The following is a 22735-nucleotide window of genomic DNA, read 5'->3' as shown; positions in this document are numbered from 1 at the left end:
ATAATGCAACCAAGGAGAAATACAAAAGTGTTATATGATTCTTTCATCCCCAATAGCTTAATGCATAATTAAATCTTCTTCGTTGTTGGCCATAAGGAAACTATTCTTTTAATTACTGCATGTATCTTAGGCCATTAAAGGCATTCACCCAGAAAAAAATTGCTTGACGGTTTTCTAAAATTTGATATGCATACTTTCTTAGTGTTCCGCTTCCCTTAGATACGGCACTGTCCAAAGGGAAGCCTTCTGAGGAGCATTTGGAACTTTACCCTCTTGGTTTGGCAGACAGCAGTGACTTTTCCAAACTACACATTATAATAGCATCAATAGGCTTCACTGTGAACAAATGTGAAATGGTTGGGCTTATTTTTGTGCATGAAGAAATTGTAATGAAGGAATAGCACACAATTCTTGAATTAAAATGTACAAAGGAGAGTTGCTGCTGTTGCAGCCATGTAACGAATAACATCTGTATGTAGTGTAACATGATAATTTTAAAATGGCTAAAACAATACATTTTCTGAAGCTCCTAAGATCCTGCAAACTTGATCCACCAGCTACTAAGAGGAAAAGTTAGATAGTTTTTTTAATAGCTTAGTAGATCACTCATTGGTCTTGAATGCTTTTAGACAAGTTGTTTTTCCTTTCTTCATTTTACCTTCCAAAAAGTGAAGAAAGTATAGGTTTGAGAAGAAGCTTAATGCTTGCCAGATTCAGCACATGTGGCCTGATTAAGTGCCCAATATAATATGTTAAATCCATGCGCAACCTTCATAAGAAGCTAGAAGTTCAACAGGTCTTCATGCTTCAAAACATTTTAAGAAATTCTTCCCATCTTCATTGTCTTTTTTATTTCAAAACTACTTTGGCCTTTCTTTTCCCCTTCCAAAAAATGCACTTTGGGGATTAAATACTTCAAAATCGTTTTCTAAAGGTGTAAAACTAATTTGTTTGAGACCTGAAAGAAGTAGGGGTGTTAGTTTTGTACAGTGGTACCTCTAGTTGCGGACTTAATCTGTTTTGGGGTGCCGTTCGCACCCTGAAAAGACTGCAACTAGAGTGCCTCTTCTGCGCATGTGCACGGCGCGATCGAGCGCTTCTGCGCATGTGCAAAGCACGCAGATCGCTTCTGCGCATGTGCGGGAAGCAAACCCAGAAGTAAACACTTCCAGGTTTGCCGTTCGTAAGCTGAAAGTCTGTAACAAGAGCGGAACGCAACACGAGGCATGACTGTACCTGGTTAATTTTACTTAGCTATACATGTGAAATGTTTAAGTGGACCTGAGACAAAGTCATTCAATGTTACCTTTTTAACACGACATTGTGCCTCAGCCTTTTTCCTATACCTGTAAAATTTATAACCAGAATAATCTGGACAGGATTTATGGTTGAATGAGGAGGACTGTGGAGCATATTTCCTCAGAATAAAGGTCTACTGAGATCAGTAGGGCTTATTCCTATGTGTGGATAAGTCCCATGCACACTTACATGAAAGCAAGTCCCATTGAACGCAATGGGGATTCCTTTTAAGTAGAGTTACAATGTGAGAGATAAAATGAAATTCAACACCTGCTCGTCCCTTTCCTGAATGAAGCATATAGGAGTCCTCGATTGGTGAAGGACTTTTTTCTTGTCCCGGAAAAGATGGTCAGTTACATACAGGGCTTACCTCCACCTTCTTGCTAGATAATGAGTTCTAATGTCAGGGTTCAGGTGTTTCCCAGTTCTGTTGATATGCCACTTTGTAATTACAGGATATGACTGGACCTATACACTTCTCCCCTTCAACCATAATTTTAAACAGTTCCACTCCCAACTTCTTTTGCAAATCAGATTCTGTTTTCTGGCTGGTGCATGTCATTACCAAAGCCTTCCCTAGCAACCAGCTATAGCTAATAATAGTCCCAAGCCCAGCACCAAAAATACTTAAATGTGGCAGAATATCTCTGAATGTGAGGATGTAGCATTATGGTCTCCCTTAATGCCTTCAGTCTCCTTCAAGTAATTGAATCAAATGAGGCTTATTGTACCGTAAGTAAGTCTGGCACTGTGAATTAGGTAAGATTATTTGAGCCGTAAGAGAAATTCCTTTTGCTGTTTCCATATTAAAATAAAATGTTAATTGAACTTAAAATATGGTTTTTTCCGATGTGTATTTTTTTATCCCTCATCTGTATATATGTATTTGACTTAATTTCCAGCTTGTGATCTGCTTGGTGAACGCATCCTCTTAAGAGACATGTATTGCCTTGAAAAGCCACGCTGTTCTTTGATGTGAGCTGCATAAATTGTTGCTGTTGGACCCTGGAATACAACGCTTTAGGGTTGCAATACTTCAAGAGCATTTAGCTGCTTTTCCCATGGAGCAGAGGTACGTTCTGTAATTTTATTGTACTGTTTTCTCAATCTGTTATGCACTATACATAATATTCAGTAATGAATAGCCTGCCTTTTCATTGTGAGAGACTTCAAGCCATAGAACGTGAAGCTGTAAGAGATGCTCAATTACCATGTCCAATCTTCTGCTCCAAGGCAGGCACTTCCTTTTTTCCTTTTTTTAACCACACAGTAACTCCTCTATGGTATACCTATTTTGGGAAAGGACCATAGCTCAGTGGATGAGTACATGATTTGCATGCCAAAATATCCCAGGTTCAATCCCCGAGATTTGAAAATACAGCTAGGAAAGTCTCCTGATTGAAACTCTAGAGAGCTGCTGGTGGTCATTGTAGACAGTACTGAGCTTCATCAGCCAATGGGCAGACTTGGCACCAGGAGCTTCCTGTGCTCCTACAAGTCTCTATCATTGTCCACACTGCGCACACTACCAATAAGAATTAAACTTTGTAGTAACCATGTGATGGGGATCAGGTAGAACTACATAGTTCAGTTCTCATAACTCTCGGCTCTGCAGTTACCATTTGCTGGATACGAACCAAGCACCTAAAAAAATGGTGGCTTCAAAAAGAGATCACTTTTTGCCCCCCAACTGACTTCTGAGAGGACTGAGGGCAAAATCCCTTCCGAAATAGCCAGCTGAAATATTTATAAAAGACGTGTTAGTAACAACAAGGAATTGGAGATGCACAGATATTCCCCTTTCTCCTTATCCCTTATATTAGAACTTGGGGATATTCAATGACATTGCTCAGAAACACACTGAGCAATTTTGCACATCCCACTGAGTCAAATGATGGCTTAGTAAGACTGGGTGTTCTCAAGAGAGCAGATTGCTCCTCCTCATGACCTTCTGCTGCTGAACTTGACTCAGCATGTAACCTTGGTTACACCTTGTGGTTTGTCTGGAGCGAGATAAGCCACAATCCTGGGTTTGGACTACCCACTCAGCCCACACCATGCCTTACCTTACTGCAGCTCAGCATCAGGACCAGAGGAGGACCTTGATATTCTCTCCTGGAACTCTTATGCTTACGTGTTTGTGTTATGCCATTGTTTGGTTTAGCATTCCATGCAAGGTCCCTGCTGCTTTGCTGAGCAGCCATCATCTGGGCAGTAGAGAAACGATTGTTGTCCCTGTTTCCATCTTTCCACTACTGCAGAGCTGATATAACTCATGAGCTGGGAACTGCAGACAGGCTTCCTGGGGCTTGGTGGGCTGCATAGAGTGGTCAATGGCTGCATGTGACCCATCTGCTCTCCAAAACCATATTGGGAAGAACTTGTCTGGATCTGAACCACTGTTTCCTTATTGACCAGGAAAGGAGATGACAGATTTTTGTCATGTTGACATGATTAAAGCAAATGAAAGAAGAGGAGCTATGTGCCTTAATTTCCAGGGGTAGATCTTAATTATAACACATTTTTCTAGTTATTGATCAAAGCGTTTCCTTCCACATCTGGTATCGCCCTTCCATTGCTGGCCAGTTCCTTTTATATTTAGAGGAAGGAGGGGAGTAGCAGCAGCAGTGTTTTATGTGGTTGAGCTTCCTTCCTAACATGTGCCAAGGATAGGACTGCATCCTGAAACATGGGATTTCCTTTCTCTGATCATTGATCTTATAACAAGCTGTTCCAACGTGTCAGAAAACATTTAATGCTTTCTGCTACTTTCTTCTCAGCAACACAGATGAAATCTTTTCCAAGTCACATGTGACATGCTTACTACATGGTGATATTGTTAATCTCCATATTGGTATCTAAAACAAGAGAAGCTGCTCTATTTGTCATTTATGATCTATTTGAGATTCCTGCATGACAGGGGGTTGGACTAGATGACCCTCTGGATCCCTTCCAGCTCTGCAGTTCTGTGACTCTGTGATCAGTATAGTGATTCATAGTTGGGATTAGAGGTATAATTTACATTAAGTCTTAAGCTAAGAATGAAAAGTAAGCTGTATTTTTTAGCATATCTCCCCCATATGCTCTTAATTTCTTTAGTTTAGCAATATTCAACATCTGTTAGCCTTAAATAGTGTAATATTTATTACTGAATTACGATTGTTGGCTTGTTTATGAAGCTATTTGGCTGTTCTGATATGGACACCATTAGAACATCTAAACAAAAGAAAGTGATTCTGCCTGTAATCCAATTTAAGCCATAGTTAGCTCTTGTTAAGAGAAATTTTATAAGATTTGATCTGTTAAACCACAAGATGAGTTCTCTATCAGTTCTTCCTAGCTATAACTCTTTGTGCTTTCTGTGCCCCCCCCAAAGGTGCTCCTGGGGGGTTGAGAAGCCCTTTGGAATGGTATGAGAAGTGATGGGGGGTGGAGGGTTGTAACAGGGATCAAGGTGTGTAATTCAGTACAATTGTGAACTCCCTTTGCACAAGCAGAAGTGCCTTCAGTTCATACAAAAGTCCCTTTGGATCTAACCCATCCTCTGTTCAAGGAGAAAATACAGGTGCTTCCCTTTTGCCAGATAAGGGGTATATATTTTTGTTATTTCTTCCTATCCATTTCCTCTGCGGTCATATACAGGTATCCAGAGCCAAAGCTGATGCACCACATTTTAAAGGGCAGCTTGGGCCTCCCTTGCACAATGTTTTCCTTGTGATAATTGAGAAGGTGGCAAATTATTTTATCGTGGAGGCTATTGTTAATGTAACAACCCATTTTATTGCATCTCAGTAAGCGTGTTATTGCCTTGATGGTAATAATAGTGTGGCGACTGAGACATCTATCTGCATTTCAAAGATCTGTTTATTTAAAACATCACAACACCATTTATCATGCCTGTTGTGTGTTGTGTAGATGCCCTTTCGAGATGCATGTACATATTCAAGCCCCATTCCCTATTTGGGAATTTAGGCTGTAAGGCACACTTACTTGGTAATAAGTCTCAGAGTGGCACTTGCTTCTAATTCAACATGTGCAACAACCATTTTTATTATATCAATATCCCACCTTTCTTCCAAGCATTCTTCCCACTTCCCAATTTCACCCTTGCAACAACCCTGTGGTGTAGATTGGGCTGATAGCTAGTGACTGTTCCAATGTAATCCACTGAGCTTCGTGTGTGAGTGAGGTTTGAATAAGGATCTTCCTAGTCAGACAGTTGAGCAACTACACTTAACTGGGATGTTTCATCAAGAGGCTACTTATCACACTGAAAAAATTCTTAGTAGGCCAAGAAGTGGAACCTAAGGGACAGATCAGTGTTATTAGAGGTGAGAATTCCTGAGCTGGACATACTTGTTTCCTTAACAGGGGTCTGGGAGTCTGTATTTTCTTATGAGCTGCTGTCTTACAGATGTGAATTTCTATCTATGTGGATGGAATTAATTGGTCTTTGGTGTGGAACTCTCTGCTTACTGACAACACATTTTTCTTAGGGGCAGTACATTTTAACAACCAGCTGCATGCCCTTCCAGAGGCGTTGCAAGACTTCCTTGTTGGGCTGGGTTTTAATAGCTGAGGTTAAGCAGGTTAGGATAATATTCTGGGTTAGATCCAGAGTAAAACACAACTGAATGCTTCTTCCTTTTTGTTGCACTTAGTTCCCATTGAAAGCAACAGGACTTTAACCTATGACGATTTTCCCCACATTGATTTCATGGGGACATATGTATGATGATTATTGTATTTTTCGCTCTATTGGACGCACCGGACCACAGGATGCACCCAGTTTTTAGAGGGGGAAATCAAGGGAAAAAATATTATCCCCCCCCCAGCCCCAAAGAGCAAGGGACAGGCTGCACGCAGCCTGTCCACTTCTCCCAGAGCTTTTCGGGGCTGCCGGTGAAGCCTGGTTCCCCCCCCCCCAGCCCCAAAGAGCAAAGAAGCCAAGACAGCCAGCGGGATCCATAGCCGTGCAACCTCTCCAGCCAGGAGCTTAACCTCTCCAGCGCAGCTAAAGAAGAAGACAAGGCAGTGAGCGGGATCCAGCCTTGGCTTCCTCTTTAGCCTTGAGCAGCATCTTTAGCCTTGCGCAACAGGATGGATCGTGCCCACTGTCCACCGGGGCTGGACTAGATGACTCCTGGGGTTCCCTTTCAACCCTGCAATTCTATGACCTCGGAAGTTGTTGGGGGGTCTCCACCACTGGAGGCTTTTAAGCAGCGGTTGGGGGACCATCTGCCTGGCGTTCTTTAGCTGTAATTCCTACATTGTGAGGGGGCTGGGCTAGATGACCCTTGGGTGGACCTCCCAACTCTATACAGTCCTACACTTCTGCGGCAGGAGATCCACAGCCACTTCACACAATGCCCACTCCCAATTTTCATTGGAGAGACATGTGGCTTCAGTGTCTAGGTAGGTACCCCCCTACCTGCCACTCTTCCCCCACCCCACTTAAGCTGAGGGAATTCCTGCCCAGAGAAGCTCCCAGGTGAGGCAAGGGTTAAGATCCACCTCTGGTAAATGGCTTTCCCTTTTCTCTTCTTCTTCTATGCTATTTCCTTCTTTTGTGTTTTGTTTAATCTGTTTTTATTGTATGCTAAAATAAAAGCTGCAAAGTTTCCTTTTTTATAATATCCCCCCCTCCAAACTAAAACGTTAATCTAGATAAAAACACTGATCCAGAGGCAAAAGAAGGGGGTGGAGAAAGGACGAAAAAAGAAAAAGAGGTAGAGAGATTTTTTAAAAGTTGGCTTCTTTAGCCTTGTGCAGCCTCCCGTGGCTGGAGAGGCGTGCTAGGCAAAAGAGGAAGCCCGGGCAGCGAGGGGATGGATCACGCTCGCTGCCATGGCTTCCTCTTTAGCCTTGCTCAGCCTCCCGCGGCTGGAGAGATTGCGCAAGGCTTTTCTAGAGGAGGGAGAAGGGACTGACTGACCGCGTCAGTCCCTTCTCCCTCCTGGGGAAAAGCCCGCAAGAGCCGCACGAAGCTTGTGTGTGGCTCTTGGGGGATTTTCCTGCCTGCCTCCCCCCCCTGCATTTGCTCCATAGGATGCACAGACTCTCCCTCTTAGTTTTTAAGACGGAAAAACTGTGTCCTATGGTGCAAAAAATACGGTACCTTGGTCAGTTTTTTTATATATCAATCACATTGTGCTGTGGGAAAAGGTAGGATAGACACGGAAATAAATAACCAAATTAATACTGTGGGAAGAACAGTGTGTGCCAGCTTGAGCTCTGTGGAGGAAAGGTGGGGTATACTATATTTACTCAAGTCTAATGCACACTTTTTTTGCCAAATCACACTGTGAAAAATAGTGTGCGTCTTATATTTGATGGCGCATTGGACTCGAGTAAATACGGTAAAACTTAAGCTTAAACTGAGTGGATCTTTCCTTTCTTCAAAACTCTGCCACCACCAGAGTTTTGTGGCAGCTCAGGTGTTTGCTTCGTGGTTTTTTGTGCCAGAAAAGCCTCTTATTTTTATTTTTTCGCTTGCGGGGGAAGCCATGAAGAAGCTACTAATAAAATTTTATTCTTGTAAAGAGTGAACTTTTTGCTGATGCGCATTGCATTCGCCAGCAGATTTTTTTTTTGTTTCAAGGTTTTGAAAATTGAGGTGTGCATTAGATCCGACGGCACATTAGACTCGAGTAAATACGGTAAATAATAAATTAAATAAAAAATTTGTGCTTCAGGACTAAGAGCAAGGCAGAAGCTGCATTCCAATTCAAATTCTTCTTTTGCCCATATCCACAATATGGATGCTTGTACAGCAGAAGATGTTATGTCATCCTCCCTTGGAGACAGGTTTAGCAGTTTACATATGTGCTTGGAGTCATAGCTAAAGCATTAGCTATGACTGTGTTCAGATATACATAAACTGACTCTATCATGTAAATGTGAGTAAATGAAGGGTGGGGAAGGAGCAGTATATTGGTCTTATTATGAACCCACTTCCTACAGATACGTAATTTATTCTTGACATGGATACTATATAGCAGTGTTCCCTAACCTTGTGCCTCCAGCTGTTTTTGGACTACAACTCCCATCATCCCTCGCTAGCAAGACCAATGGTCAAGGATGATGGGAATTGTAGTCCAAAAACAGCTGGAGGCCCAAGGTTGGGGGACACTGCTATATAGGACAGCAGAAGACCGTGTCCATGGTGCTCCTTTCCAACCTTGGAATTTACTCTCCCAAGAAGCCCTGTGAATCAAGCCTCCCTCTGACCCACTTCCTATGCAATGTTAAACCACAGTTTAAATTAAACTATGGTTGAATGCATACAAAGTGCTTTGCTCCTCTCCTGCCCTTAACTGTGTTCCATGGAAAGGAAAGGCTTGTCATAGATATATATTTTTATTAGTTTTCAATTACATGCCAATAACAGCCTCATTATAGCAATGCCAATTTATAATACAATTATTAATACCAATCATTCAAATACCAAATTATATAATTTAATTAAAGTAGGCCCCCCACATGCTAGATTTGATGGCTTTCTAATTTTCTTTATTTCTGCATTCCAAAATCTTACTAGTTTCAGTTACATTCCTGTCATAATAATAATCCCTTATACAACAACTGCAATGTTAATAAATTCTATTTGTGTTGACACATTAAATAATTTATAAAACTTAAAGCGAGGGACTATATCATTGTTCTTTCTCCGTCTCATGCTTCATTGTTTTGCACCGAGAACTTCAACAGCAGCTGCAAAAGTTGCTCTGTCCCAGGAAATAAACTGTTGTCACCATTTTCCCCCTTCAGCCTGGGAAGAAGAGTAGTCTGCCAAACTATAGATGACTCAGTAAGAAACCTTATCTGGTCCTTGGCAGCTCACAGACTTCTTTCATCTTTCCAGCTAAAGATATATGACCAATTATCCTTCCAGTTAAATTAAATTCCAAGTCCTCTTAGTGTTATTCAGTTCACTTCATAGATAATAAAGGATGTGGAAGAGTCAGCTCTAAGTCTCCATCATAAACCTTTTGCAAAATAGAGCTTCTCTCCCTTTCGCCCTTTTTTACACACACAGTTCAGTTTGATGTTATAATCCACATTTTAAATCCAATTTCTTCCATCTTCACTTGTACAGGTATCATTTGAACTAACATTCAGGGGAGGGTTGCCAAATCATAAATGTAGAGAGGAAAACTTTAAATAAACCAACCATAGGCTCCCCCCCGCCAACTTTTGCACTAATTGAAGTGCAAATTGAATTTTATCTCAATTCAAACCTTAAAGTCCTTGCAGTTGGTTTGTTCGCAGTTTGTGATCTCATCTCTTCTAGCACACACCTGTACTTTAGTCCAGTTAAGCTCTAATTAACAGGAGAACCTCTGCTTCTTAATGGCAGCATTGGAGAGATTTTTGCCAGGCGAAGTGCTTTTGTACTCAGTGCCTCCCTGGCTCCTGCATTCCATGTTGCAGCAAGAGCCAGATACTGACACAGAGTGCGAGTGAAGCCCATCTTTGGGGGGAACTTGCAAGAATGATTTACCCTGTATCATCCTCTTTTTTCCATCACCTACGCTCTCCTGCTGTCATGGGGGCCGCCTCCATTAAGGCAGACCAGAACTGGAAGCCGAGGGGAAAGGCTTGTAATGATGACGATGGCTTGTAGCTTGTTTCACACCAAACAAACCAGAAGGAGATACAAAGGTTTGTTGTCTTACCACTTCTTGGTTGAAGAGAAACCAGCCATGAGCCTGGGTTCACATCTCATGGCAAGCCGGATTCTGGCTTGTTTTCTCTCCTGTGTAGCACAGTCAGGAGCAAGGCAGGAGCAACACACTTGTAGTCATTAAATCATCATTTGTTTTAATTTTGCCATGGATAACAAAACTCTGAAATGAGTTGTGTGCATCTGTTTTAAAGGCAAAAAGCTTCTTGAAATTTGCAATGCAAGCATCCAACTTCTAAAAGATAAACTTAATCTATATTTTTGTTAATTTTCAGAAGCTGGAAGAGCAGTGAAAGCATAATGCTCACGAGTAGAGGAAAGGGTTTTCTGAGCACTTTCCGTAACTGGGAAGTGGGAGAACATTTGAACACCACCTAAAATCAGAAGTGAATAGATGCATCTGCTTTGTGTGGGAGTGCAGTCTCAGAATTCTCTCTGACAGCTGCAATATCCAGCTAAAATATTATTCTCTTACTCCTACATGCTGAATATTCTTCCTACACACTTTTGGTTCAGATTAAATTCTCTCTCTCTTCCCTCTCCCTCCCTTGAGAATAAAAGAACTAGGCATTTTGAGTACTCAGGTCTGAGGTTGATCTGATTCAGGTATGTTGCTCGTGTGTAAAGGCTACATGTGAGAATGAGCATGATAGCGCCTCTCCTCAAATTGCTGCCCCGCCCCCCCCAAGGTCCATGAGTTGGAGGGTGAAATCTGAGGTGGAAAGCCCCCTTCTCGTGGAGACTCCCTTCCTGAATTTGAATGCCAATTTTGCAGAGTTCCATGTCACTTGGTGGGAGCTCCTCAAGTAGAAGAGGGTTCCCTCTTCAGGCTTGACCCTCCAACTTGTGGAGAGTAAGGCACATGGCAGCGCAGGGACAGCTGAGTGCGTTCATCCCTGCTCACCCTGCTTGCATCTAACATATATGCAAGCAACATACCCAAACAGGGCTATAGTTGTTGGTACTACAGTAAGTTGCTGCCATCATACAAGCAAAACCTTTCTGCCAGTCAGTTTTCCAGAAGGCATAACACAGAAGGGATGCTTTTGCAGTGACCCCACTTGGAAGTTTCACCACCTTCTGTAAGTATTCTGCTTTATAAATAAAGGTGGGACAGATGAAACTATGCAAGCCAATTTTACAGAAAAAGTTGTACAGTGTTTGAACCATATACTTTTCCGGTATCTTTGAAGATTGTAACGGATAGCCATGGGATGTTTGATGCAATAACAGTGTATAATGCATTCTGCATGTGCATCTCCCCTCCTTCAAATAACACAAATTTGTTTGTGTTATGGGATGCTGGACGCAATAGGCTTTTGGTCTGTTCCAGCAGTCATTTCAGACCAAATTTGCATAGCTGCTCTAGAAAGATAATTCCAGTTAAAACTGACAATGATAAATCATGTTTTTTCAAGGAACTATAAAAAGGATTTTTAAAATCAAATTTGGAATAAATAATTTATGTTACTTCTTGAATAGATAATGTGTTTTATTGTATATCAAGCATTTGTTTAGCAAACACGAATGTTAGCAGAATTAATATGTAAATATGAGTATGGGTAATGTAAATATTGGATGCTTAATAATACTCACATTTTCTCTATTCTGTTTTGTTGCATTTGAATTATTTGGTTTTAAAATGTTGCACTTACCCCTTCACTGCAGCTCATGGAGTCACTGACATTATATAGACAATTTTTCTATAAAACCATGGGGTAGCTAACCATTTTTGTCTGGAAGACCACATTCACAGTTGGTGCCAACCCAGATGAGCTGGGGCAGGCAATTATCACCCCATGCTGCTCATGTAATCATCAGTCTGATGACCAGGGAGGGGGCAATTTGTATCCTCATCAGGGAGCTTATCTAGATGGAGGGGTTAAACCTCTTCACCTAACCCAGTGCTGTGTCTACTTTTTGTTTTTCTTTTCCCAATGCTGCCTATATTAGAGTCCTGGGGGACCAGAAGAATTTCCTTGGTGACAGATCAGACCCCTCTGCAAATCATGTTAGCTGCCTCTGTTTAAAACTTTTCTTTATTTTTTACCTCTCATTTTAGTTAGGATAACCTGAGAGTACCATGTGAAAAAATGAGATGATGTAAAATGGATTGGGTAACTAGAGGCAGGCGAGTGCAGCAGCCACATACAAGAAAGATAAAAAAGTTTTCAACAAGTTTTAACTATGCAAGATAAATGAGGATGATTCAGAACATCTAAATGTGGAAGAGCTGGTAGTTTTCACGTAAACAATAGTGTTAATGGGGAGTTGTTTGTGCTCTTAAAGACATATGCAGGTCATTTCTTTAGAAAATTAACACCCCAAGCATGCATTCCTAGTTGCCAGCAGGAACAGGTTACAGGAAGTGTAAGGATGTTCCAGAACATAACAGCCATTTGGTATACAGCATGGGTTTCCATTTTGCTGCTTAACTTTTTGAAGGGTTATTGTGTATACATGGAGTCACTAATGAAAACTATTGACTGAATAGTGAAATTCAGAAAGTAAGGTTTAAGTAAGGCTCTCTGAAGCACTGCTGCTGATTGATAACATAAAATAGCATTATGTGCAGGGTCCCCCCACCCCCATTATTTGCTAAGCCTTTGGCTAATAAGCAGTATTTGGCCTTTTAAACTGTTTGTGTTGGGTTATTGTTTTGTTCGTTATTATGGTGCAGATTTTTGTGTTTGTATATTGTAAATTGCCTTGTAATCTTCAGATGAAGGGTGGTATAATAATAATAATAATAATAATAATAATAATAATAATAATAATAATAGAAGAAACCCAGGAGGCAGGGCTGTGTCCAGGTTTGAAGGGGGCCTGTACAAAGTGTCTTCTGGTGGGCCCTTCCTCTTCCAGTGGGCCCTGGCAGGCTTATCTGGCTGTGTTGGCAGTACTCCAACCAACACTCATCCTGTCACAGGGTGATGCTAAACCAGGGCCATTGTGGGAAATTCAAAGGGTACTGTTTGAAATGCTAGGTCAGAAGTTTTCTAAGGTGAGACAAGGGGAGGCATCAGCAGTGGGCCCTGCCAGAGTGTTGGGCATGGCTGGCAACTGTCCAAGGAGAACATCCTAAAAGGGAGTTGTATGCATTGTGTGATTTTGCTGCAATTTGAGAAAGCAAGTGCAGGAACTTTGACTCAAGGTGGATTAGTACATTACAGTGAGCACTGTTTAAAAATGCTCCTGTGTGGTGGCAGTCCATGAGGAAGTGGTTTACTGTGGTGAGGACCACATAGCTGGGATTGGAACTGATCAGCTGAAGCAATTCCGCATCAACTCCTTCTCCCCCTCCAAATGCTGTTATGGAAATGCTTTCCTGTCTTTAATGCTTAGCCTGAACAATGGGCTACACTGTTATTGTGTCTTTTAAAAATCAAGCAAAATGTATTTTATAAAAACACTGTACATTTTTTTATTATTCATTGTGCCCAGTAACAAAATCTGGTGTTGATTATTCTGGGGCAAAAGGGGTTTGTGGCTTTAATCCATTTCATACACAAAAAACTGATCCTCACTGGCCTTACCAAATTTCAAGGTGCAGTGTTCTTGAAAAGAAAAGAAAAACCCATTATTTTCAAAAGGAGTTTGTGATTGGAGAGAGATTCCAGAATTTAATTTAAAAAATGCAAAGTTCTTGTCCCAGGAGCAGGCCTTGGGTCCAGGAAAAGCAGAGGCCAGTCTGTGTTGATAAACACAAAAGCAAGACTGTGATAATTGTAGTTTCTTGTACCATACTTCACAAAATTAAATTTTCTGCTTCAGAGGAGATACATTTTGCACAAAAAGTTGTTTCCAAGGTCAAATATAAACTATTTGCTGGCTCTGCATAGAGTGAACCAGTCAAACTAGGTTTTGGGTTTGTCCCAAATATTCATTTTTAATCTACTAAATAGTGGCTGTTTGTGACAGGCAAAACCTGAAACAGTTAATTTTATAAGAAAAAGTATAGAGATGATTGGGGATACTAACCAAACAATTCATTAAATGTGAGGTTTTTGGAACACAGAACTTCAATGCTGATCTAAATAGGACAACAGAAAAGAGTACATTTGGGCACAAGTTTTGGGTGTAAGTGCAGCTGCTGGGGTAGCAGATGGTGTTGCACCGAAGCAGAAAATGTGCATCATACATGCAAGAATGAAAGGTCAGTAATAAATGGAGAATTTTTATAACACTAATGTTTGGCGGGAATAGATAGTTCTGTAATCTAGATCAGGGCGCTTCATGACCCATGCTGGAAGACAAGTGAACTGGCAGCTGCCTAGGGCCACACCATGGGGACCAGCACTATTCTCTCTTGCTCCATAGATGGTTGGGCATAGAACAGGGTGGGGAACCTGTGACTCTCCAAGCATTGCTGAATTACAGCCCCACTCATCCCTGAGCATTGGCAAACCTGTTGGGAGGGCCACAGGTAACCCATCAGGGGCACAACATTGAGTATTACTGATGAAGGTCCATCAGCGTGATTACTAAGATACATCAGTCCTTTATTTAGTGTTGGCAAAATGCCTATCGTCACAGCAGTTCTGGCACAAGGAAGGATTGTTCTATTCAAAGCTCCCTCAGATGGGTGCAGTGTGTTGTTGGCATTGCTCTGCAGAATGACAGTTCTGGGTCGGCCACCCAGTGTTAAAATGGACTGACTTTTCCTCCTATTGTGAATCTGTGCTAAAGGAGTTTTACTTTCTATCATGTAAAGATTGGTGGACACTCTTTAAGGTCACAGCTGAACTTGAGCTGTGCTCTTGGCAGCCACAGCAGTTGAGAACTTGCCTTCTGCCTTCTGCATTGCACTGTCCTGAATCCTGCAAATCAGCATGCACATCACAGTCTGTACAGTCCTCTGAAATCTTCTTTGCCTTATTATTAATGGAAGATCTGCTTTCCCCCTGCCATTGAATAAATGGAAGAAAATACTATGTGGAGAATTGTGTAAGGGCTCGAAACATTTCATGTTTCCTTGAGTGAAAGATGATGGATTATGGCTATTGTGGGAAGACAGGGAAGCATTACCCATATATTTAAATGGCTATATAGTGTGTCGTGATTGAGAGGTATGTTAAACTGATACAGTTCTGTTGGAATAAATATGGCTATATAAATGTATCCTATGGTCTCTCTTTGGGAGGATTGGTTCCCAGTTTGTTCCCTTTGAATCATTTCCCCCCTTCCTGGAGTTAAAATAAGAACTGTTAAAAACTTTAAAAATTTGTTTAGCAATCTGACCTTGATGTAAGAAGACATTTGCTCACCAATATTCTGTTGATGTAAACTTACAAATGTATAATATAGCAGTATGATTCAGACTGCCTAGTTGCTAAGAACACAGGTGTTCCTTTATAGACATAAGTTTCTGCATCCATCAAAGGTACATTGCAAAGTGATGTAAGCCACACACACACACCCCGGTGGCACCTGGCTTGTGGTTTTCAATGTGAAAAGCAACGGATTTCATTTTTTGCAGGCACTTTAAAGATTCTAGGCATCACTGGTTATGGAGCAATTTTAAGATGCTGGTAAAGAAAAAGAAGACTTAAGATAAAGGTGCTGTGATCCTATGCTAATATACTTCTGAGAAATTATGCATATGATTGCACTATAGTGTGGGGAGTTCTAAAGTCTGTGCTACATTATAGCATAGGGAACTCCTAAAATACTTCGTTCATGGTTCAGTCCTGACCCATCACATATGGGAAGCTCCCATATTAGAGAGGTGCATGTGTGCATAACAGGATGATTTTACATAGGAAGCTGCTTTATATCAGGACATAAAACTGGTGTATCTAGCTCAGTATTATCTGATTCAGGTGGGGGGAACCTTTGGTCCTCCAGATGTTGTTGAACTACAACTCCCCGCCAAGCGCATGGAAAAGAAATCAATAAACTCCCCCATTCCCCCATATTGCTGCTTCAGTCAAATAAACAGCCCCCCAATTGCATTTCCCTTTTTTTTTTAAAAAAAAGCCCAACACACCAAAGGACTAAGTAACAATACTAGACTATACTGCAGGGTTGTCATACACTGCTTTCTCACAGCCCTCACCCCCAGTGATATTAGTATGGGCTATTTTTTGTGTGGTTCATAATTTCTCAACCATAATCTCCCCCACCCTGCAGCAAAATGCACATACTAATGCTGGGTTTTTATTTGCATTTGCATTATGAGGGTTTTTCTTTTTTAATTACCCATTAAAAACACAGCTTTTTTTTACATGAAATTGAACCTGAGCTAGAAAGAGGAAGCACCCATGTCTTTGCTGCTACCTTTTGATTTTGGGTGGACATGCTATTACCCAGTCACAGCTACACTAAAACCTTGGATTTCTCCATTCTTTTCCTCCGGGCAACACTCACTTCTCTTCCACGGAAGATGAAAAACCAGCTCCATAATTAAGCAGGTAGTCTGTTAAGAACGAACCCTGTAGTCCTTTTCCATTGTCTGACTCTACAGTGAGAAAACTAGAGTGACACAGGCACCAAGGAAAGCCCAAAAGCAGCTTCAAAACAAACCAGGAAGATCCTCCTTCATTGCCTGAAGAAGGAACTTTGTGGCTCATTTTGAAGCTATTTTTGGGTCTTCCCTGAGGCTTGTATGACACTACATTTCTCTCTAGCACCCATCACTCACAGCTCTGATTTCACTCATTGACCTGGCTGCCAATTGGGAACTGGGCTAAGTTTGAGGTGCTGGTTCCAGTATACAAAACCCTATACAGCTTGGGACCAGTATACCTAAAAGATAGTCTCATCCCTTATATTACCCACCCAATCAACCACTGAGCAATGCAGGAGAGGGCCACCTGAAGATACCATCTTATTAAGAAGTCCATTCTGCACAATATAGGAATTGAGCCTTTAGTGTCATGGCACCTACCTCTGAAATTTTCTCTTCTTAAATATTAGACAGATGCCATGTTTGTTGACTTTTTGCTGCCTACTAATGACCTTACTCTTTTAACAAGCCTTTCAAGTAGATATTTTCCCCAATCTGTGTCTGTTATTGGAATTGCTTTTAGATATTTTGATGGTTTTGTTGCTTGTGGGTTTTGCCATCCTAGGCTTCTCTGAGAGGTAGGGCAGGATATAGTAATAATCTTAAAGGCCAGAGCCAGCTCATATCTTAAAAAGCTGCTTCTGACATAAACTTGTACGATAAAGAAGATGCTGCTGCTGCTTTAATCAGTCCATGTTGGGGCAGAGTGCCAAGGGCCTAGTTCTATTTTACCACTTGATGGCATTTACCAGCCAGCAAACTGGAGGATATGAAGAGGAGGATGCAAAGATAATCAAAGCTTTGGAATATGTGAGAGGAAATTCTGAATGAGCTGTTCATGGTTAAAGGGGGGAAAAAGATGAAATGGTGGTCCTGGCAGATGATTTAAAAGATCTGAAAGGGTGTCATAATAAAGAGGAAGAACACACACACACACACACACACACACACACACACACAAAACACCCTGACAGAAGATTTAGAAGGAGTTCAATTTGCCGCAAAGCCATTTTGCTATTGGGAATTATGACCTAAGACCATGATGAGTTGAAAACAAAGCTTTTGGAATCTTTCCCTGGAGGGTTTTAAGGTGACCACAGAATTTCACCTGTCAAGTGTAATTTAAATCTAGGGAAGCCCCTTTGTGATTTCTGTTACCAAACAAAATTCTTCACCTATCTCCCAGGCTATTCAGACACATGAGATTATTGTATCTCTAAAGCCTATTTTAAAAATCAAGAAAATACCTGTAAATTTAAACTTCATAAAATTTAGTCAGGATTTGCTCGACTACAGTCTAAGACAACATGTTTAGTTAGTGCTTAGAAATTAATAGTGTTGGCACCAGTTTGGAACTCTAGGGGGAGGTACAGGAAGAAAAACAGTTTTCCCACTGAAGCATTGTAGAAGAAGGAAGAAGCTTGAGGAATTAAGGTGAATATGAATATTAATGCCTTAATAAGTGGAAATGCTACCAAAAGGTACAGCTCTGCAAGGCTCTTGTAGACTTCCATTACTTCTCTCACAACGGTTAAACATTACCCTCACAAGAGGGTGTTAACACAGCTGGTCTACAGCAGTCTTTTGTGTAGAATTATAGATGTGCTCTTTAGGAAATTACATCACGCTCTGTGCCGTCTTTGAACCATCCTTAGCTCTGTTCTCCATTGCACATGCAGTTAACACTGGTAGTCAGTTTCTTGTCAGGCTTCCCTCCTGCATCTTGAATTCAGTATTAAATTGGCTGCTCTCAAGTCAAGAACTTGCTCACTTAAGTTGATGATAATTACTTCCCTGCTGGTGTGCTGGGAGGGTAGGACTGAATTGGCTCATGGTCTAGAAGCAATTTGTTCAGGTCACCAAGGGCAGCATTCTTTGCATACCTAAACTTGTAGCATTGGGTTTCTTTTCCTTTCAATGTATGTAGTGCTTTTGATTTAAAACTCTAGCTATTTTTTCATTGTCAGACAGCAGGCCTGTACAAGGATTGTGGGCCGGCTGCAATCCCTTCCCTAACAATTTGTGGCCCCATTGGGAATTCCAGATACTAGCTGTTTGCGGTCTGTTTCCCACCTGCAGAGAAATCCATGATGGTGGGGGGCGGGGAGAGGACAACTGTGATGGGGTACACCCATGGCAATTCAAAGTCAACACTTGTACAATGGAGAAAAGGGGAGTTTGCAAAGAGGTGGTGTAAAGAGAAAAGTGAGCCTATTTGAGAACAAGAGTAGACAGACATTCGGCTAATCAAATCTGCTTGGCTTTACTTCATTTGCAAGATCTACCAACCAGAGTCAGCTGCAAAAGATGTATTAGTGGTCCCTCTGGACCACATTCTTAACATATGAATTTGTTTTCAGTACCAAAGGTGAGCTGAGGTCATAGGTTGTTAAAACACCAAACAACTTGGAACAAGGATACCTAGTAGACATTATCCTCTGGTACAGATCAAGCCAATCTTCATGATCTTCCAAAAAGAAATTGCTGGTTTTCTGAAAACCAGTGGATTGTCACTATGTGACAATGCAGAAGTGGCCCTTCTTGGTGTTAATGATTCAGAAGGTGGGTGGTAACACATAGGTAACTCATAAGGCAGAGACAGTAATGACATTTTAATGTCGCTTAGAAACTTTTATCTATCTAACCTTTACTAGACTCTGGCTCTAAAGCTTTTTTATTTTTTTGTACACTGTTAAGTTGTGATATACAGTTGTTCTTTGTGCCTATCTCATTTCTATTTACCGGTAGTTTCTAGGAAATGTTATTTTTGTTCTTTACTGTTTCTATGCAAACCACTCAGAATGTTTTTTTGTGTTGAGCTGTACCAAAGTTTTATAAATAAATAAAATCCACCACACAAACACTGGGAATATGCTCTTTCTCAGTGACTTACCTTTAAACAATATTTATGCCCCCAAACAAAATTCAAAAATACTTAATACTAAGCAAACCAATGTTCCGTTGTCTTAAGTTACATTCCCATTCAGAAATACAGGATTTAATACTACCCTTATTAAATATAATGGTGATGTTACTTAAAAATAACTATTATAGTATAAATGCAATTTTAAAAGCCTTAAAAAATAATTTTAAGTGTGTACTTGGAACAATTCAAACAACACACTCAAATTGTATCATTATAACTTCCCATGTGTTGAGTCTGGCAGCTCTGCCTTGAACACACTCATATTGAAGTTAGTTCCTTAGAAAACAGCTTTGCTGACTGCCAAATGAATCTGTTTTAGGGTCAAAGTGCCTGCCAGTTCTTTGCCAGAACTTAGCATTCCTTTTTCATTTTTGGAAACGGTTATTGGACTTCTAGGGCCAAGGCTATTTAGTTAAGCTGTTTGACAGTCAACATATGCACATTAAATGGACTGTAGGTATTGTGGAAGAGACTGACTCCCAGCCAGTGCTTGCATTTCCTTCAGGATGCTTTGAGCTCTGGGAGGATTATCTGGCTTCACCCCTCCCTCCCTCCCATTGCCAGTATTTTTTAGAATTATTTTTATTTGCAAATTTAACATGGGAAAGGGAGGGGGAATATAATTAAGGAAGAAAAGGAATATTAATAATAACTGTTATTATTATATACAAATAGTAATGAGTAAATCATCTTCAGTTCACATTGCAAATTCAGTGGCAAATACAGTACATGGATCTTAAATGAAACATGCAAATTAATACAAGCCCTCCATTTGTCAGAATAGGTATCCACACAGAATCGATGCCTATGAGAAATGTGTTTGAATGAGCCAGTTCCTCAGACCATCGTTTAATATAGACAGTGGGTATTTACCCTTCCAACTTCGAAACACAAGTCTCTTGGCTGCCACAATAAAATCCACTTTGGTTGCCCAGTTGTTAATCCCCATACTACAGGGATAGAGTTTAAAAGTACATGGACATTTGCAGATATCAGGGAATTTAGCCAATACAAAATGGATGTGATTAACTTCAAAGCAAATGGTATATATCACTCGCAAACCTACATATATGTTGTGGTCTTGGTCAGTCTTGGTTTAGGAAAGAAAAATAGCAGCTGTGTAAGAACAACAGCAAGTACAGTGGTACCTTGGGTTACATACGCTTCAGGTTACAGACTCTGCTAACCCAGAAATAGTACCTCAGGTTAAGAACTTTGCTTCAGGATGAGAACAGAAATCGTGCAGCGGCGGCGCGGCAGCAGCAGGAGGCCCCATTAGCTAAAGTGGTGCTTCAGGTTAAGAACAGTTTCAGGTTAAGAACGGACCTTCGGAACGAATTAAGTTCTTAACCCGAGGTACCACTGTACCACAAACCTTTTCTGCCTGTCATGTTCCAAGCAAAAACTATTTCTTGAGGGAAGATTGTCTTTGAATGTTTGAGCTACCGCTTTAGCTTTGAGGGGCCTGGTCTTAGGCACATATTGGAACCATTCCTGAACCAGCTGATACATTTTGCCTTGTGAGTGGGCTGGAGGAGGGAGGGCATGCACAGTCCCTCCTTCGCTAGCCCACTCAGTTCCCTGTATGTAATTCCTTGTTTTTCTCTGTGGCTACCCAGAAAGTGTTTAATTTAAATACAAAGCTGTCTTGATCAGTGGTAGGGAAAGTAAAGCCAGCCTTCGAGCCAGGAGTCAGATCACGTTGGCAAAAATGTCCTTCCTAAATTGTCAACCCAGAGCTAACTCTCAGTAATGCTGTGCTGCTTATGAAATCTAATTGATTTTTTTTAGTTCAAGAAGTGTTTTACATAGGCAGTAGCTCTAGGGATGCAACGCACGATTCGTAGTTACTCCATCATAACTGGTCTGTGTGTAAAAGACCTTGATTGGATGCCATTCTCCCCACAGCATCTCTTTCCTTGTGCTAATAGAGGAAATGAGATTACCCACTCCAGCCACCCAGTTACTTGCCCCTCTCCAAGCTCCACCGCACACTAAATCTTGTATGGAATAGCAAAGCAAAAGGCTTGTATATTTATAGCTTTAAAATGCTGATTGCTGTACACAAATTGCAGACAGAATAAAAGCAATAACAGTCATTTATGTTGCCTGTAATAAAGCCAACACAGGTTGACAATTTAATTTACATGTTCAGGTCTTAGTTTTGCAAGCCTTCAGCACATAAGGCATTCTACTCATGAGTCACCTCCACAGAGCCAGATCTCTTATTTTAAAACACAAGGAAGAGAGACCCTTTCAGGTTTTCATTTGTATGCTGTGGCATTATCTCTCTCTGTCTCTTTTGCCTTCCACTTAAATCAACTGCTGAGATAGAATGGGCTGTCAAGAGTATTTGGAAAGGCCCTCTGTCTATTCTGCACTGGTTACACTGCACTGGTGTTGGGATTGTCTGCTTATAATATCAGTGTGGAAGTCTTTCTGTTCTCTGAGGAAACTAGCATGGCCTTTGCTGGAAGTATACTGAGACCACTTCGATTTTCTTTCCCGATTGTAAGTGGGGTGGGATGCTTTTACTGAATTTTATAAAGGAGCTTTCGTTGGATGAAAACAAGAGCTACAGAACAGATGTTTCTGTTCTTGGATTATGAGTTGCAAAATATTAAATAGTTGAAATAGTTTTGCAAGATAAATGTAATTACAAATTTGAATTATAGTAACATAGGGGTTCACTTTGCTGCCGAAGGTGTTTTACACCAGTTACACTGTTATGAATGATGATCACTAAGTGTCTATCTAAAAACAGTGAGTGATGTCTAACATTACAGTATCTGACAATTTGTTTGTTTGTTTTCTGTCTTTTGCTCTGTCAGGGATTCAAGGTGGCTTACAGCTAAAACATAGAAAAAGCAATAATTAAAAAAATTAAACATTAATATATATGATCTATTATATACAGCTCTTTACAATAAAAATATCATAGTTCCAGGCCTTTCCTTAAAAAGAGGCAGTTCCCAAAAGCCTGTTGGAAGAAGAATGTCAAGAAGAAGGACATGGACAAAGAGAATGATGCATCAGTTGAATGGGGAGAGAGAGATTTTTTGGCAATTTTCTCTTCTGCAGCACCCTGAACCCTCTCCGTAAATCTCCCTAAATCTCTCCTGTGGGGTCTCCACCTCTCTGGAGCAGATTTAGAGAGGGTGTGAGCCACTGTGTGTGTGGAGTGAGGGAATCGCCAGAAATTTCCCCCACCCCGTTTTGCTGACTGATTTTCTTTGTGTCAGCAGACAATCACGATCAGATACCACCCACAATCTCTTGTGGATGAATATAAATTTAGGATCAACTTGACTAAAAC

General features: G+C 40.9%; 1 protein-coding gene across 8 annotated transcripts in view; it reads left to right on the top strand.

Annotated features, from left to right (window-relative positions):
• Nucleotides 1-22735, top strand: part of TIAM1 (TIAM Rac1 associated GEF 1) — a 188219-nt gene that overhangs the window by 45256 nt on the left and 120228 nt on the right. For 7 of the 8 annotated variants that reach the window (XM_053386581.1, XM_053386580.1, XM_053386573.1 and 4 more), the window contains exon 3: nt 2202-2371. The gene's annotated coding sequence lies outside the window, so the exon portion shown is untranslated. Of the gene's footprint in view, nt 1-1946; nt 2059-2201; nt 2372-22735 lie in introns of those variants that run through there. The other variant, XM_053386578.1, reaches the window with a different exon arrangement.

The sequence above is a fragment of the Podarcis raffonei genome, chromosome 4, assembly GCF_027172205.1.
Source record: "Podarcis raffonei isolate rPodRaf1 chromosome 4, rPodRaf1.pri, whole genome shotgun sequence".
NCBI classification, from domain to species: domain Eukaryota; kingdom Metazoa; phylum Chordata; class Lepidosauria; order Squamata; family Lacertidae; genus Podarcis; species Podarcis raffonei.
The sequence above is the reverse complement of the archived record's forward strand: the minus strand, read 5'-3'. Positions and strand labels throughout refer to the sequence as shown.